Source organism: Pollicipes pollicipes, unplaced genomic scaffold (assembly GCF_011947565.3).
Source record: "Pollicipes pollicipes isolate AB1234 unplaced genomic scaffold, Ppol_2.1 Scaffold_7231;HRSCAF=8579_pilon_pilon_pilon, whole genome shotgun sequence".
NCBI lineage: Eukaryota > Metazoa > Arthropoda > Thecostraca > Pollicipedomorpha > Pollicipedidae > Pollicipes > Pollicipes pollicipes.
The window spans coordinates 26,055,907-26,071,103 of record NW_023597034.1 but is presented as its reverse complement, the minus strand read 5'-3'; the positions used below and the strand labels follow the sequence as shown (position 1 = coordinate 26,071,103).

General features: G+C 54.6%; 1 protein-coding gene across 1 annotated transcript in view; it reads left to right on the top strand.

The window, feature by feature from the left end:
* LOC119109897 (histone-lysine N-methyltransferase NSD2) overlaps positions 1-15,197 on the top strand; it is a gene marked incomplete at its 3' end in the record, with an annotated part of 43,892 nt that overhangs the window by 23,744 nt on the left and 4,951 nt on the right.

The window sequence follows — 15,197 nt, the reverse complement described above, 5'->3', positions numbered from 1 at the left end:
GTAGAACGCTTGTCTAAAATGCGTCATCGTCACCAAAATTTTGGTGTATTAATGCAGCATATGATCAAATATAGAGATCTGAACATGTTCCATCATAGAAGTAGGTTCAAAATTTGCTGTTCATTTCAAATGCTAAATATATTATAATAAAAAATACGCATAGAGAAAATTTCTTGTTAGAACCATTCTGTTTGTCCATCTCTACACCAGCAGGTCGGAGAATATGCTAGAACCAAAGGCGTTCTCAGGTGATGTTCTGAGTCGAAAACTTATTGGAACAAAATTATTCCATTAAAGATACAAATAAGGACTGAGTCATGGTTGGACATAGTATTTGGTCTTTTTGTTACTTTAAGCTATTTGTAGTACATTTATACCCATTCATTGCCATTGGTGGTGTAGCATACACGCTTATGATAATGTTACGTCATGCACCCATTTTATAACACTCTGGGAAGGTTCAAGACAATGTCTTCATCAGGATTTTTTTTTGCTATGAATAATATGTCCAAAACTGTCATAAGCTGTCACGTAAAGTGCTAATCAAGGTCAATGATTAACGTATCGCGAACGAAATATTCAGAAAATTTTCGCGCCATAAATGCACGCAAACATTGGGAACACGGCGCGTTGTCGGCGTGTAAAAGCGCGGGGGAAAAGAGAAGGCAGAAAGTCGGGGGCGGAGGGCTGCATTAGTTGGTTATACAATGCTCGATATATCTGGACTACGCTGATCTATGCCGGCTCTTCGGGTACGTTTCTGTTGGTGTCCTTTTTGTGCATGTGTAATTGCATGTAGATATGTGACAAATGAACGTGTTTGTGCTTGATTGTGAGTGCTGTTGCTGCTTGATTGTTTTCCTTGGCCAACGCCGAACATTCACATTTAACAGCGGCGGTCAATAATCGGGACCTCAGGAGATGGCTTCAGTTGGAGTCGACACCTAGAGCCATAACATGTGATGCAATGGGATTTGTGGTGCTCATATCTTTCTGATATGGCATACATAATTAATTCCTATGTATTCCCAAGACACTACCTCCATTGCTTGGCCAGCTTGACAAGCCTGATCAACTTTTGAAACAAATGGGGGATCTTTGCTGTTTTTGTGGCACACAAATGGTACACAAGCTGGTATGGCACCTTTCCATGCATGCTGTCATGTTCTCTCCTGTATACCTACTTGAAGTTGGACTTAAAGTTTGTGGCTGAGTCCATGAATTTCTCACAACCTGGGTAAGGAGTATGTTGATATCTCATCACCTTGCAGATATACCTGTGGTGTGCTAGGCAGGGTAAGTTCCTGACATGCCAGATGGTTTTAAGGTAGAAAACTTGTTCACCAAGGTGTTAGATCTTTTTTAGCATTTATAATGTTTTGAATACATGTACGTTTATAAGGAAAAGTAAGTTTTATTTTGCATTATATTGCACCTGCATATGATGCCATGGGTGGATCCAGAGGCTGGGATATAGATGGATCTGAACAGCTCCCCTCCCCTATTTGACAAGTATGGTGCCCTGCCGGGGGCTGCTCTTAGATGTAGTTCCATGATGACATCCCAAAATGGACATAGGCATGGACCTGAACAGGGCAGCCATAGTCATAAGGACCTACAGGTGCCCAAACATGGCAGGGATGGAAAAGGTGCCCAGAGGGATGGAAGGATGTCCATGTCATTGGAAAGCACAACTCAGAGTACAGAATAATTACTTTTAAGAATAAAAGATGCTCCAAGCCTTGGACAAGTTTTTAAGGACTTGTTGTGTAGGGCTCTCTTGTCTACATCTTAAGGGAAAGACTGATATACACTAAATGAGTGTCCTAACCACTGAGGGTCACTCCTCATTGGTTCAAAGAGACTAAATGGCATTTGGGCCTTCAGCCATGCATCACATCCTGAATTTGCTCCTCAGAATTGCTTGAGTTCCAGCTAGGGGCTTTGTATTTTGAGTCCAGTTCTCTACCAGGAAAGCTAGCTGGGAAGAATATGATCCTGATACCATATCACATAAGCTAGTCACTGTTCATCTCCCTTTATATGGTAAGGTAGCTGGGCCAAAGGCACACTGTTCCTTCAAGGTTAAAGGCATTACATGCTGCCATTCCATGGTCTGAAGCCAGGTTAGGCAGCCACTGAAGTTTTTTGTGGCATGTGCAGTGGGAAGAGTGGGTATGGGGTGAGGAGGTGGGGAGGGGGTGGGGGGAATGGAGACATAAACCAGGGGAGGTGGTTTAGACAGGTGAACATTATCCCAAGTATGGGTGCAAACCATGCTTTCTTTTTTAACAGTTTAAGACCTTCAACCCATGTACCATTAGCTTGCGTCTGATGTATGAGCACCATGCTTGATTTTGATTCCTTTCCCTAACTTCGAAATGTCCAAATGGATGTTAAACTTTTGGGATGTTAGGCTTAACACAGCATAACCAGGGGGAGTGCTTTCACACATTGTAACCAGTGTGTAACCAGGGAAGGTAAAGGGTTGAAAATGCCCAGAAATGTGTAACTACAGATAGTTGCATGGGCTACAGGGTAAATAAGTAAATAATCTGATCTGTACACCAGGAATGGGTTTCTTGTACTTAATACCTATAACTGATGGAAAAGCAACAAAGCAAAAGCTTTTCATGTTTATGTAGGATTTTTGTGAAAGTTGATTGCCTTGGATGTGAACTATTTCCTTTACTGTACATGTGGTTTTACTGACAATCCATTGCACAACATTAAAACATCATAGTGTGGGGTCTTACAATGCAATGTCTTGCAGTATCATGGCAGTCTTGCTGGGCCAACCATGCAAGCCGCTATCAATGTCCTTGTTTGGCAGAGATGTGTCATGTAATATGGTGACTTGTTATTGCAGAATAATTTGCCAAGTGTGTATATGTTGTGGTATTTTCAGATACCTCATAAAACAGCACCAACAGCATTGAGGTTTTGTATGTGTGTGTAGAGTTTTCACCCCCAGAGTGAAATTGGCATCCCCCTGAATGAGGTGCTGCTGGATCAGGATGTCTGGATCTGCCCCTTCATAATGTGTTGAGCTGCAGCCATCATGACAAGAAATTGGGCTGGGTGCTGTGTTGAATGGTTTTATTATGAAGTGCTGCAGGGCCTATCCTGTGTTTCTCCGACATTCAGCTGTGGCGGCCATATTGCAGTTTCCACGCCCCTGGTCATAAATGATGCCAGGGCATGAGTAAATGAAGAAAAGTTTGTGATTTAATGATGTTGAGTATGTTTGTAAATCAGACCATTTGGCTAATTAATTATGTTATTTTGTGCAATGTATGGCATTATTGCTCTTTGTTCCTGCAGTATGCAGTCATTTCTGTGCGACAGGCCTGACTTCATGCTGTCCATGGAAAAGACTGCCAAAAGTCGAAAATTTTTGATGCCCCATTTCATCGATGTTGCAGATGAACATTAATACAACATGGTGTATAAATATGTCTTTGATCATGTATAATATTTCCGAGAGGCAAGAAGGCACTTTGAAAATATCAAGTTCAATTGTATGGCTAAGTACAAGATCCGCCGACAACCGAACCGAACCTGCGAGGGGCGCCGGTACGGGGCGTAACGCGGGAGGCGTGCTCGCTTCCGTCGATGTCTGTTGTTATACATTATTGATCTACCCCTGTTTGATTGGCTGCTGCAGAGAAACGCTCTGTTTTTTTAGGCTCGCTGTGCATTGTGATCTTGATGTACAGCACCACCCCAGAAGTGCTGCGGGCCTCAGTGAATGTCAGCTGCCTGACTCCACGACACTGTCTGATGGATGACCAACCTGCCCTGATGATATTGTGGAAGGATGTTACAGATGTTTGCATTGAATGTGAGTGATAGCATTGCTGTAAATTTGAGCACCAGTTAATAGTGTTTTGTCTCATGTATTGGAAATGTAAAATGATGAACCCAAATCAGGTGTTAATCTTGGTGTTGTGTGTTAGGTAATATTAGTGTCAACTCAATTTCTCTGTAAACTAACATGATAGATATTCACCCTTTTATCATGATTTTCCATGTAAAGATAAAAGGCCTTTTGTCATAATTTGGAGGCAACCACAAGGTGTGCTTGACTGGCAGATACATTAGGGTTGAACAGGCAAAATACTTTGGTCCAAATGCTCTTTTTGACATTCAAATATACTGGGTGTTGGCCCAGAGTACACACACACACACATACACCTGCAAACCTCATTTTTCATCCATATTCTTTATGATGCCATTCCTTCAGGTTTTTTCCCTGTGTGTTTTGTACCTGCCTGCTGTGTGTGTTTTGAGCCTGCTTTCTGTGTGTGTTTTGAGCCTGCTTTCTGTGTGTGTTTTGAGCCTGCTTGCTATATGTGTTTTGGGCCTGCTTGCCATGTGTCTTGAACCTGCTTGCTGTGCATGTTTTGAGCTTGCCTGCTGCATGTGTTTTGGTCTGCCTGCTGTGCCTGAGGCTGTTTGCTGCATGTGTTTTGAGCCTGCTTGTTATGTGTGTTTTGTGCCTGCTTGCTGTGCATGTTTTGAGCCTGCCTGCTGCATGTGTTTTGGTCTGCCTGCTGTGGCTGAGCCTGCTTGCTGTGTGTGTTTTGAGCCTGCCTGTTGTGTGGGTTTTGTTCCTGCCTGATGTAATGATTGCTGCAATGTGAAGCTGCTGTTCACACTGTGCTTATGTGCTTGCTGTATCTGGCATCTGTTCCTTCATGCTGCTGCAGACAAAACTTAAATTCTGTTTATGAATAATATTGCAATTTAATTTTAACATGTAAAACAAGTTTTTAGTTTATTGTCAAGCCCATCACTAACTGCAGAGGTTAGGAAAGTAACTTAATAAATCAATTAAAAAATAACAGCCTATCATGGCAAAAGTACCATTCATTTGCACCGCCAGCTGCCCTGGAAAGTGAAAGAAGATGAAGAACATTATGTGTTTCTCATTCAGGCCATGCACTCAATCATTACTTGCTGCTAAGTGTCCATGGCTCATACATTATCCACACATAAAAGATGGGATCTAGTTGTGGATTTTATGCTGAATAGGGAAGGGTGATGACAATCAAGCAGTCATTTGGCATGTGGTTACAAGCAGGTCATGAATGTTGTCTGTGGTTGGTTTCTGTACTTATGTTATACATTTACACAACACATGCAAGCCAGCTTGATGCCATCGATGGCATGGAATGAGGGGGTGTCAACAGCTGCAAGAGCAGTCAGTTGTCATGTTAGTGATGGCTAAAGCTAAACTACTGTTGCCAGGTACCTTTAGCAAGGTGTCATGATTACTTTGGAGAGCTTACTCATGATAATTGGAACGCAGGGGTCCCTTAAGTGCTAATGTACTGTTAGCATAATGCTTCTCAGTTTACTGCAACTTCATGCCGCAGGAAATATCGGGTGATCATACAGATTGTGTGTCTGGTGACAGCCTGTACAACATAACATTTGAGGCATTGCTCTTCATAATGGATTCCACTTGGACTGAACACAAATTTTCAGTGTGATTTGTGTTAAATTCTATGCTTGCAACTGACTTCTGAGTCAAATACCAGTTCCACCTAAATTAAGTGCTTCCCTCTCCACATGTTATGTGGAGCATACAATATTAAGCTTTCAGTTTCTGACAGCATTGTATGTTACATAGAATTGAACTTATGCAATGTAATTTATTTTGTCTTTTGTTTTTGCACATATGTAAACATTACATTCTTTAGATACCATATGGTGGGATGGATGCATTTTTGCCACCACTCCTTAATAAAGCCAATGCAATAATTGTCATCATTGCAGAGTCTGATATCAGACTTCCCAGTATTATGGAAGTTGTTCAGTGCATTAGTGAGGAACATCGTTCACATAGATAACACCGAAGTATTAGCCTTTAGTTATGGGCCAGTGCATATAGGTATATAATACAATATAGAGATAGTTATGTTATATCTTTATTCTCCTGGTTTTCTGAGAAATAAAACTAATACTGCTGTCTTGTCTTCTCACTACTATTTGTAATGAAATTCCATGCCCTCATTATGGCTCAACCTTGATATGACTGTGCATTGTATGTGTTGAGCTGTTGCTGTTGCTGTACACAACAGTGATTTGAACAGACAACAATGAAATCTGTGTCTTGGGTGTTCATGTATTTCATGGTGCAATTTTTCCCCTGACCAGGGCTCACAGGATGAAAAACGCCAAGTCATCCAAGGTCCTCAGCCCCATAGCTGAGTCCAAGGCAGCACGAACGCCCCGTCTGCAAGGGCACTCGAAGCGCCGAGGAGCAGCGGCCAGGCCCCCGGCTGCCAAGGGGTCGCCGGAGCCGGGAGACCGTGTGGTCGCCGGGGTCCAGCCCGGGCGGAGCGGCGCCGGCCATGGCCGCCGAGTCGGACGACAGCGACAAGGAGAACGGTCACGCCACGCCGCCCCAGCCGGACGTGGGCGGCGGGGGCGGGGACCCGGCGCCGGCGCGGTCCGCTGACGGGCCGCCGGCCAACAGTCCTGCCGACGGCCAGCCGGCCGCGACCGAGGCCGTGTCGCCCGCAACCGACGAGGCGGAGTCACCCGCGATCGAGTCGAGGCCAGCCGCGACCGACGAGCTGGTGTCACCCGCGGCCGACGAGGCGGTCCCGGCCGCGACCGAGGCGGTGTCACCCGAGACCGACGAGGCGGTCCCGACCGCGACCGAGGCGGTGTCACCCGGGACCGACGAGGCGGAGTCGGCCGTGACCGAGGCGGTGTCACCCGAGACCGACGAGGCGGAGTCGGCCGCAACTGAGGCGGCGTCACCCGCGGCCGATGCCGTGTCGGCCGTGGACGGGGTGGGGACAGGGACAGTCGAGCAGTCGCCGCCACCGGTGCCGGATGACGTGCCGCTCCAGATCTCAGAGGTGCGCGGCATCGCGCCGCCTGCTGACCCGCCGCCACCGCCGCCGGCAGCGGGCGCCGACGACGCGCCGCCGGCGGGCACGGTTCGCCTCAGCCCGGTCAGCAAGTACGGCCGCGTGCGGCGCGCGCGCTCCGACGCCGCCTACGTGAGCACGGACCGCACGTACGCGGCGCTAACGGGACAGGACCTGGCGCCGGCTCGGCTGACGGTCGGCTCGGCACGCCGCCGCGCCGCCGAGCTGCGCCGGGAGCTGGCCCGCGCCGGGGGGCGAGGCGAGCGCGGCGCAGCCGTTCGACCAGGCGCCGGGCTCGGCCGGCACCAAAGAGAAGGCAGCCAAGAGTCAGGTGGGTGCGTTGGGTGTGAGCTGGGCTATGGCGCGCGCGCGATTGTTAGTCGGGGTTTCCATTTCCTGGTTGTTCACCACTAGTGGATATGTTCCGCGGTTGTCCGTGGTTGTGGTGACTTGTAAACAAGTACGGGGTGGGAATCGATCGCCGACATTGCGTTACGAGTAACGTTGTAGATGGGCCTGAATGCATGCGCCTGTTCCTTCAGCGGACATGGTACTGCTTGGTGGAGCAAATGCGACCGTCTAAAATTCACTAAAAACGGCCAGTTTGGATAGCCGCGCCCGTCCTTGCCGCCGCTTTACGCTGTTGGTCAATCCTGCTCACCTAGCCGCCGAGCTCCGTGGAAGACGTGCGCAACTGGTGGCCCGTTTGGACGTGAGCGTAGCGCGTGCGTCTGTGAATGCCGCTGGTGGTGGCGCTCCTGACGGGCGCCGTCTGGTGGCAGGCGTCACCGAAGCCGGCCCCGGCGCCCGCGCCCGACTCCAGCGTGCCTTGCGACTGGCTGGTGGGGGACGTGGTGTGGGCACGGGTCAGCGGGTACCCGCTCTGGCCGGCCATCGTCCTCTACGACACCGGGGAGGGACAGTTCACCAAGGTCGTCAGGAAGGCCGGTAAGTCGGCCCGTGCTGCGGGTCGGTGAGAGGCACTTGTCGCCGTGCGCTGATAATTGCTTGGATTTGAATCCGGCGCAGCTCGAAGCGGAGCCCCATTGATCGCTGATCTCAGTTCAAGCGTCCCTTCGCAAGTGTGAACTGAGAAATTAAAGGCAGCATTTAGAAAGATGCGAATTATCACTTCGTCATTATACCTACTGAACAGTGGGCGCGCCTGTCGATCTGTATGAGGTTCTCCAGTTCTCTTTCGTTCTGATCTTCATGACGTTCTCCAGTTCTCTCTCGTTGTGATCTGCGTAACACCCCGTTAGGTTCCCCGACCTAAGTACCGACCGCGGTGACCTTGTGTGTCCTGCGTGGTCCCAACTGCACCCATGCCTGCACTGTAGCCTTCTGTCGTTCCCCGCCGTCGACAGGCTGCAAGACGTCGCGGCGGTACCACGTGCGCTTCTTCGGCGACCTGTGCCGCGGCTGGATCCACCCGAACAACCTGCGCCCGTTCGAGGGGCGCGCCCAGTTCGACCAGCTGGCGCGCGCCGAGCAGGCCGGGCCGCGGCGCGTCGCCGGCAAGGAGAGCAGCCAGTTCCGTCTCTCCAGCCGCAACCTGCCCAAGTGGCTGACGGGCGTGGCCGAGGCCACGGCCAGCGCCGCGCTGGAGAGGTACGGCGCCGCCCGGCCGCGGCGGTCTGGCGTCAGCTCGGCAGCCAGGCGGGATGACTCGGACCGCCGGCCGCGTGGGCTGGCACGGGCGGAGACTGTGCTCAGATTAGTTCGGGGTGGAACGTTCTGTTCAGCTTGGATAGAGCGACGGTGAACGGGAGTGTTCCACATTATGTGAGATTTTGGACCGGAATAGCTGTCGTGAAGACCTTTCGGTGCAGTTCACGGTCCTGGCCTTCTGAAGATCTAAACCACTGTAGTTTCGGAGCTACACGCCCGCGAAGATGGGGAGAGTATTCAAAGCCACCTCGGCATTCATGACGTCCATAATAACAGCATTCAAATGCTACCATTTCATTAGCCATGCGACGATGAAGGCCGAGGAAAATATGATGGTCGAGTCGCTCATATCTTAAGCGTTCGTGAGTACGATTTCCAGGTACAACCGCCGTCCAGTGGCTTTCAATCAATGTTGTGCAAGGTACGATGACGTAATCAGGCAGTGACGTTTCGAGGATGGTAGTTACCAAACAGAGAAGTTTGTTTTCTCAAGCAGTCTTTTCTTCTTAAAAGTATACCACTAGTTAGAGTGAGCTTGTTTCATCATATCTGATGGTTGCTTCATTATCTTCAAATGTGAAACATTTCTTTTGATGAGATTAGAGCTGCAGTTACTGTTTCATTGTACATTTTCTCGCCAAAGATTGCCCCAAGCTGTGATCGCTACAGCTTGAATGTCGAGGCGTCATGATGGCTTACGCAGCAGCCCTGTTTTCTACAGGTACGAGCGCGTAAAGCCGTTCGTGGCGCAGGACGAGCCGGGGGCCCCCGCTGCGGAGCCAGAGCCGGCTCCTGCACCCAAGCCAAAGCCGCGCCGGCGCAAATCCGCGCCCGCCTCGGTACAGGCGTCCGCCACCCCCGCTCCCTCCGCCACCGTCACCGCCTCCTCTCCCGCCCCTGGTACCGCCCCCAGCACCGCCCCCTCCCCGGCGCCGGCCGCCGCAGACGCGACGGCCGACCAGGAGACGTGGTTCAGCCACTTCTGCGAGAGCGAGCGCGAGGCGGTGGCGGCGCGCCGGCCCGAGCTGGGCGAGGTGGCTGTGATCGAGCTGCTGGCCGCCCGCTGGGAGGCCATGGAGGAGCGGGAGCGCGCGCGGTACGCGGCCGGGCCGCGACCGCCGGCCGGCGCGCGCCGCCGCCGCCGCCGACGGCCGGAAAGCTCTGACGCCGACGCTGACTCCGAGACCAGCGGCCGCGTGCGTGTCCGCCGCGTGGAGAAGGTCTGCCAGGTGAGATGGCGAGATGGTTGTGAGGTGGGGGGATGGGGAAGTGCTGTTGTAAGTGGGGGGGGGGGGGGGGGGGTAAATGGTCTGTGGGTTGAGCTGTCGGTTGTACTCGATCTGTCTGTTGAGATAGTCGAATGGAGGGACTACGTCTGGCTAGATAGTTGGGAGTGGATGGTCTGTCGGGCCATTGGGCCAGTTATCAGGTGGAGAGGGTATATTCCAGGTGGAGGTATGAAGTGAAGAGGTCCGTCAGATGAGTTAGGTGAATACAAAATTGAACCAAGTGAGCTTGCAGGTTGGATGCCATCTGTGGGATTCCAGCTAGCTCTAATAGGTCTAGTGTTGTGCTAGTTATGTTGGATGCTCGCCAGCTCTTACAACTGTTTTTTTTAATCTTATTGGCAGGCTAGCCTTGTCATCACTAAATTGCACAGCGCATCATTATTGCTGTACTCATATGTTGGAAACCCCATCATTGACTGGACGCGCCAGCGCTGTCATCTCCGCTTCCTCCCACCATCTCTCCTGCGGCCTGCGTGCCCGCTGGGTCGGCGGCGACGCCCGCCGCTCCCTCACGCCCCGCCCCTCGGTCGTCAGCTCTGCGAGGAGAACGGCGAGCTGGGCCGAGAGCTGGTGCGCTGCGCCGGCTCGTGCGGCGGCGCCTTCCACCTGCGCTGCGCCGGCGCGCCGGCCTCGGCCGTGCGCTTCTCGTGCGCCGAGTGCCTGTCGGGCCAGCACGTCTGTTTCGTCTGCAAGTCGGCGTCCGGCGCGCTGGAGCGCTGCGGCTGGACGGGCCGCTGCGGCAAGCACTTCCACCGGGCGTGCCTGCGCCTGTTCCCGCAGGCCACCAGCTCCGAGCACAGGCTCGTGTGTCCGCTGCACGTGTGTCACACGTGCGTCAGCGAGGACCCGCGCCGGCTGGCCGCCCAGTTCAAGCCGACCGACAAGCTGTTCAAGTGCGTCCGCTGCCCGACCGCCTACCACGCCAGTGAGTGCTGGTGCCGGCCCTACCGTGGCGAGGTGCCCAGGTGCGTCCGCCTACCGGGAGGTGTGTGTCACGCGTGGGGGTGTGGGAGAGAGATTGTGTGTCGTATCTGTCCCGTCCGCCCTTGTCCGGTCCGAGTTGTGACGGATCCTTTGATGTACCTTGGTGGGGGTCGTGAGCTTGGGCTATAGTTGTAGCCGTGCCGGCACGGACTATAGTTGAGCGTGCCGGTACGGACTCCACAGCACGGGCGCCACGGACTCCACGGCACGGGCCCCACGGACTCCACTGACTCAACTCCACAGTTTGCGTCCGCAGTGAAACCCGCTGTTGGACACGTGCGCAGGTGCTCGGTGTCCTCCGTTACCAGCTGGCCAGGCAGTCAGCCCGTGGTCATTGCGGTTCTCGTCACCTGTGCCCACACGTGGTCGGCTGTTGACGAGCCCGCCACGCTGCTCAGGCGAACGCTGCGTGGCGGCCGGGACGGAAATCTTGAACGCGTCACAGATCATCTGCACCAAACACTACGGCCGCGACACCAAGAGGGGCTCCTCTTCTCACCACATCAACACCACCTGGTGCTTCATCTGCTCCAAAGGTGCGGATCCGGCTTGCTGAGGACAGACGCTGTCCTCCGCTGGTGACCAATGACCGCTGGTGACCAATGACCGCTGGTGACTAATGACACTCGCTGGTGACTAATGACACTGTACAGACAACTGGTGTGTTATACAACTGTTGAGAAACCTCCTGTATGCGGAGCACTTTTATTTATTTGATTTAACATTAACGGTTGGGTCCTGTGTATGTAGAGCTATGCATGCTTATCTATGCTGAGCTATGAAAAATTCTGGTATGTTAAGTCATTCAGTTGGGAAAATTACTGTGCGCCGCTGCGATGGAGCGGGTGGGAAAACACCCGTCCGCCCGTGAGTAAACTGCGTCTGGAAGAGTGCTCAAGTGTGTGTGAAGTTCAGCGTCGCATGTCGGTTGAGCAGCTCCGCTTAGTCTCGATGGGACCATCGGCCGGGGTGTACCCCTTGTGAGGGTGTACCGCTCGGGCCGCGGGCTGACCGGCAGTCTGCGCGCCGTCCGCCAGGCGGCAGCCTGATCTGCTGCGAGAGCTGCCCGGCCTCGTTCCACGTGGAGTGCATCAACGCGCCGATCCCGGACGGCGGCTACGTGTGCGAGGAGTGCGAGAGCGGCCGCTTCCCGCTCTACGGCGAGGTGGTCTGGGTCAAGCTGGGCTTTCTACAGGTCGTGGCGGCCGCCGCCAGCCGCCGCCCGGTGACCCGGACGCTAGCCGGCCGGGCGGGCTGGGCTTTCGGCCAGGACTGCCCGAGCTGTGAGGGACCTCCGCAGGGAGGGGGCGGGGGGGGGGGCTATTATGACGGGCGTTCAGTGAGAACTCGTGTGGGACATCACTGATGGCAATGGCGCAAATGGGCGCCAAGTGATCTCAGAAGTTGGCGCGCTCTGATACACCAATCGTCGCTGTCATCAGCAGTGGCACATAGCGGATGAAAGCTATCGCGTAACACAGGGCGGTTAATGTTTGGAGAAACCACGTCCTATCTGGCCATCTTATCATTTAGCTATTTGTCCGGTATTCGTATACATCAGCCGGCACTCCGTTCGCATCGTTAAGACGCCCCACTCCCCACTATCTAGACGGCTCTGATAGTGACCGCTGAGCTCATCTCATGTGTGCAATAGAAGAATAGTCTGAGCTGCTGATCGTCTGCAACACTGCGGCCGCGCGGCCGCTTGCCTCAGGTGGTGGCCGGCGATGGTGGTGCCACCCAACGACATTCCGGAGAACCTTCTGCAGATGGAGTACAGCACGGGCCAGTTTGTCGTGCGCTTCTTCGGCTCCAAGGACTACACCTGGATGCGACGCGGTCGCGTCTTTCTCTTCGAGGAGGGGGTGAGGGAGGCTAGTGTGTACCAGGCACCGTCAGTGTGTACCATCAACCGACGACTGGTATAACATACCAGTCGTCGCGCTCTCCTTGGACGGCGACGCCACGGTCAGCGCGTATGCGTTGCGCGTCTGCCAGCACGGGGGTCATTCGTGCGATGCCTTTTGGTTCCATTCAGTTTGACATTCAGCTTTGACAGACATGCTGACAGTCAGTTCCATTCAGTTTGACAGCTGAATGAATTAGCGGACGTCAGGCCGCGGATTCCATTGGTTCCATTGGCTCCATTCAGTTTGACGTGGCTGAATGTGTCGACGGGCGTCAGGCGGTGCCGCGGTCGGAGAGGGCGTGGGAACAGCCCAGCGTCGCGGAGAGCGCATGATCGGGGTCGTGCGGCGCAGCGGCGCCCGCAGTCGGGCCCGAGGCGCCTGACGCGGCGCGGGCCTGTCGGCAGGACTCGGTGGGCCGAGTGCACGCCACCGGCTCCAAGACGCTGACCTCGTCGTACAAGAAGGCCATGCAGGAGGCCACCGTCTACTACAAGCAGTACAAAGAGAGCCGCGAGAAGCAGAGGGAGGCGACCGACATTCTGGTCAGTGGGCGGGCGGCGGCACCGGTCGCGGGCGCGGCCCGGGCTCATGCGAGCGCCGCGGCGGGGGTCGGGATTGCGATGTGAACAGACGTTTGGAGCCGGGGAGATGGAATCGGGCAGGCTCGGGCTGGGGGAAGGGGGGGGGGGGGGGGGGCGACGTAATGCGTGTCATTTGCTTGCCATTCCAAGGGAATGTTCATGAGTGGTGTCGCCCTCTCTTCACTTGTCTCACCTCACGGCAGCAAGCTCTGCCAAGCAGGCGTTTTGAGGATTGTCACTTTCACCCGCGATTTTGGAATCGAGCGTCAAGTGTCACGTATCGAGTCGCCAGAATACGTATACTATATTCTGATACGGCGCTTTCGCTCAAAATATGCATGCTATCAAAATGTATCGGGGTAAATAAGCCGATCAAAAAGAGCTGAACGAAGATGGATTCAACATCCGGGGCTTCTCATCACTTCCCACGGCATGGTTACACGTGGTGTGGCCGATCCGGCGAAGCTCCGAGCCCTGGCCCTGCGCCGCGGCTGGGTCGCGATGATGCGTCTCCCGTGCCGCCTTCCCACACCCGCCTGACGCCTCGCTCCGGCCCGCAGCGGCCGCCGGCCTACATCCGGATCAAGAGCAACAAACCGGTGGGCGGCGTGAAGCTGTCGAGCGGCGATGTCAGTCAGGCGACGGCCTGCGGCTGCCGGCCCACCGACGAGAGGCCCTGCGGCCCCGACTCATCCTGCCTCAACAGGTGGGCAAGCGGCCACGGTCCGCCAGCCGCCAGCCGCCAGCCGCCAGCCGCCAGCCCAGGGCACGCGACGGTCGCGGCAGGGCGGCGCAGCCGCTGTGGACGGGTGGGGTACACTGTCGGGCGCTGGGGGAGAGGTGTGGCGTGCGGCTCAGACGTGAGGGGACTCAGATGAGTGATGTCAGACGCCAGATGGCCTCTGCAGCGCCGGTGTGCTTCTCAGCTGGTGCTGGCCGTCCTCACAGGTCTGCCGGCGGCCGCGCGGGCCTTCCCACTTCCCTCGCCTCTCGCCGGGCCATCCCCTGCCCTTCGCTTCTCGCCGGGTCCTCCCCTGCCCCTCGCCGCCCGCCGGGCCCGTCGACTGACGGCGCGCCATCGCCGGCAGGATGCTCATGTTCGAGTGCCACCCGGAGCTGTGTCGAGCCGGCGAGCGCTGCCTGAACCAGCGCTTCCAGAAGCGACTCTACCCGCCGCTGCAGGTGGTGCGCACCAGCGACAAGGGCTGGGGTCTGGCCGCGCTCGTCGACCTGAAAAAAGGTCCGTCGCCAGCGGCCTGTGCGGGCGTCACGTGCCGATCTGTCGGCGCCGCGTGCTGGCCGTCGGCGGCGCCGTACGTTTATTCCAGCCGCCGTCAGGAGCCATTAGCGATGCATGGGGGCCGTCTGGCTAGTGTCAGACAGGCGTGCTTGGAGGGTTGAGTCATTGCACTGCGCGATGTCTGTATTCCGCGGATCTCTGCAACTTCTTCATCGCTGTAGCCTTGGATTGGGTTCAGATGCGGTAGCCAAGATCAACTGCGCGTCCCCGGTTCAGGCTTTCTTTGCATGTTTGACCTGGGGTACTTTAATTTTAAGGAAGCGGTTCTCGTGCACGTGGTGTCAGTTAAGAAGAAGCAGAAAAAAACGAAAACGTTGCCGTGGGTACGCTAACAATAGCTGGGTCAGTTAGGTTACCCTGTGGCCACATTTTCCATTACACCGTGATCTCGTGGCCCTACCATGCTACCATACCATAGTAGGGTGGCTAGGCGGCCGGGCGGGGAGGGAGCGGGGGGGGGGGGGGGGGGGACGGCATGGCGTGGTGGCTGTACTGTCTGAGCAGTGGACCAGTGACGAGTAGTGCCCGGAGCGCGCGCGTCACGTGCGACCGGCTGGCCCCAGGCGACTTCG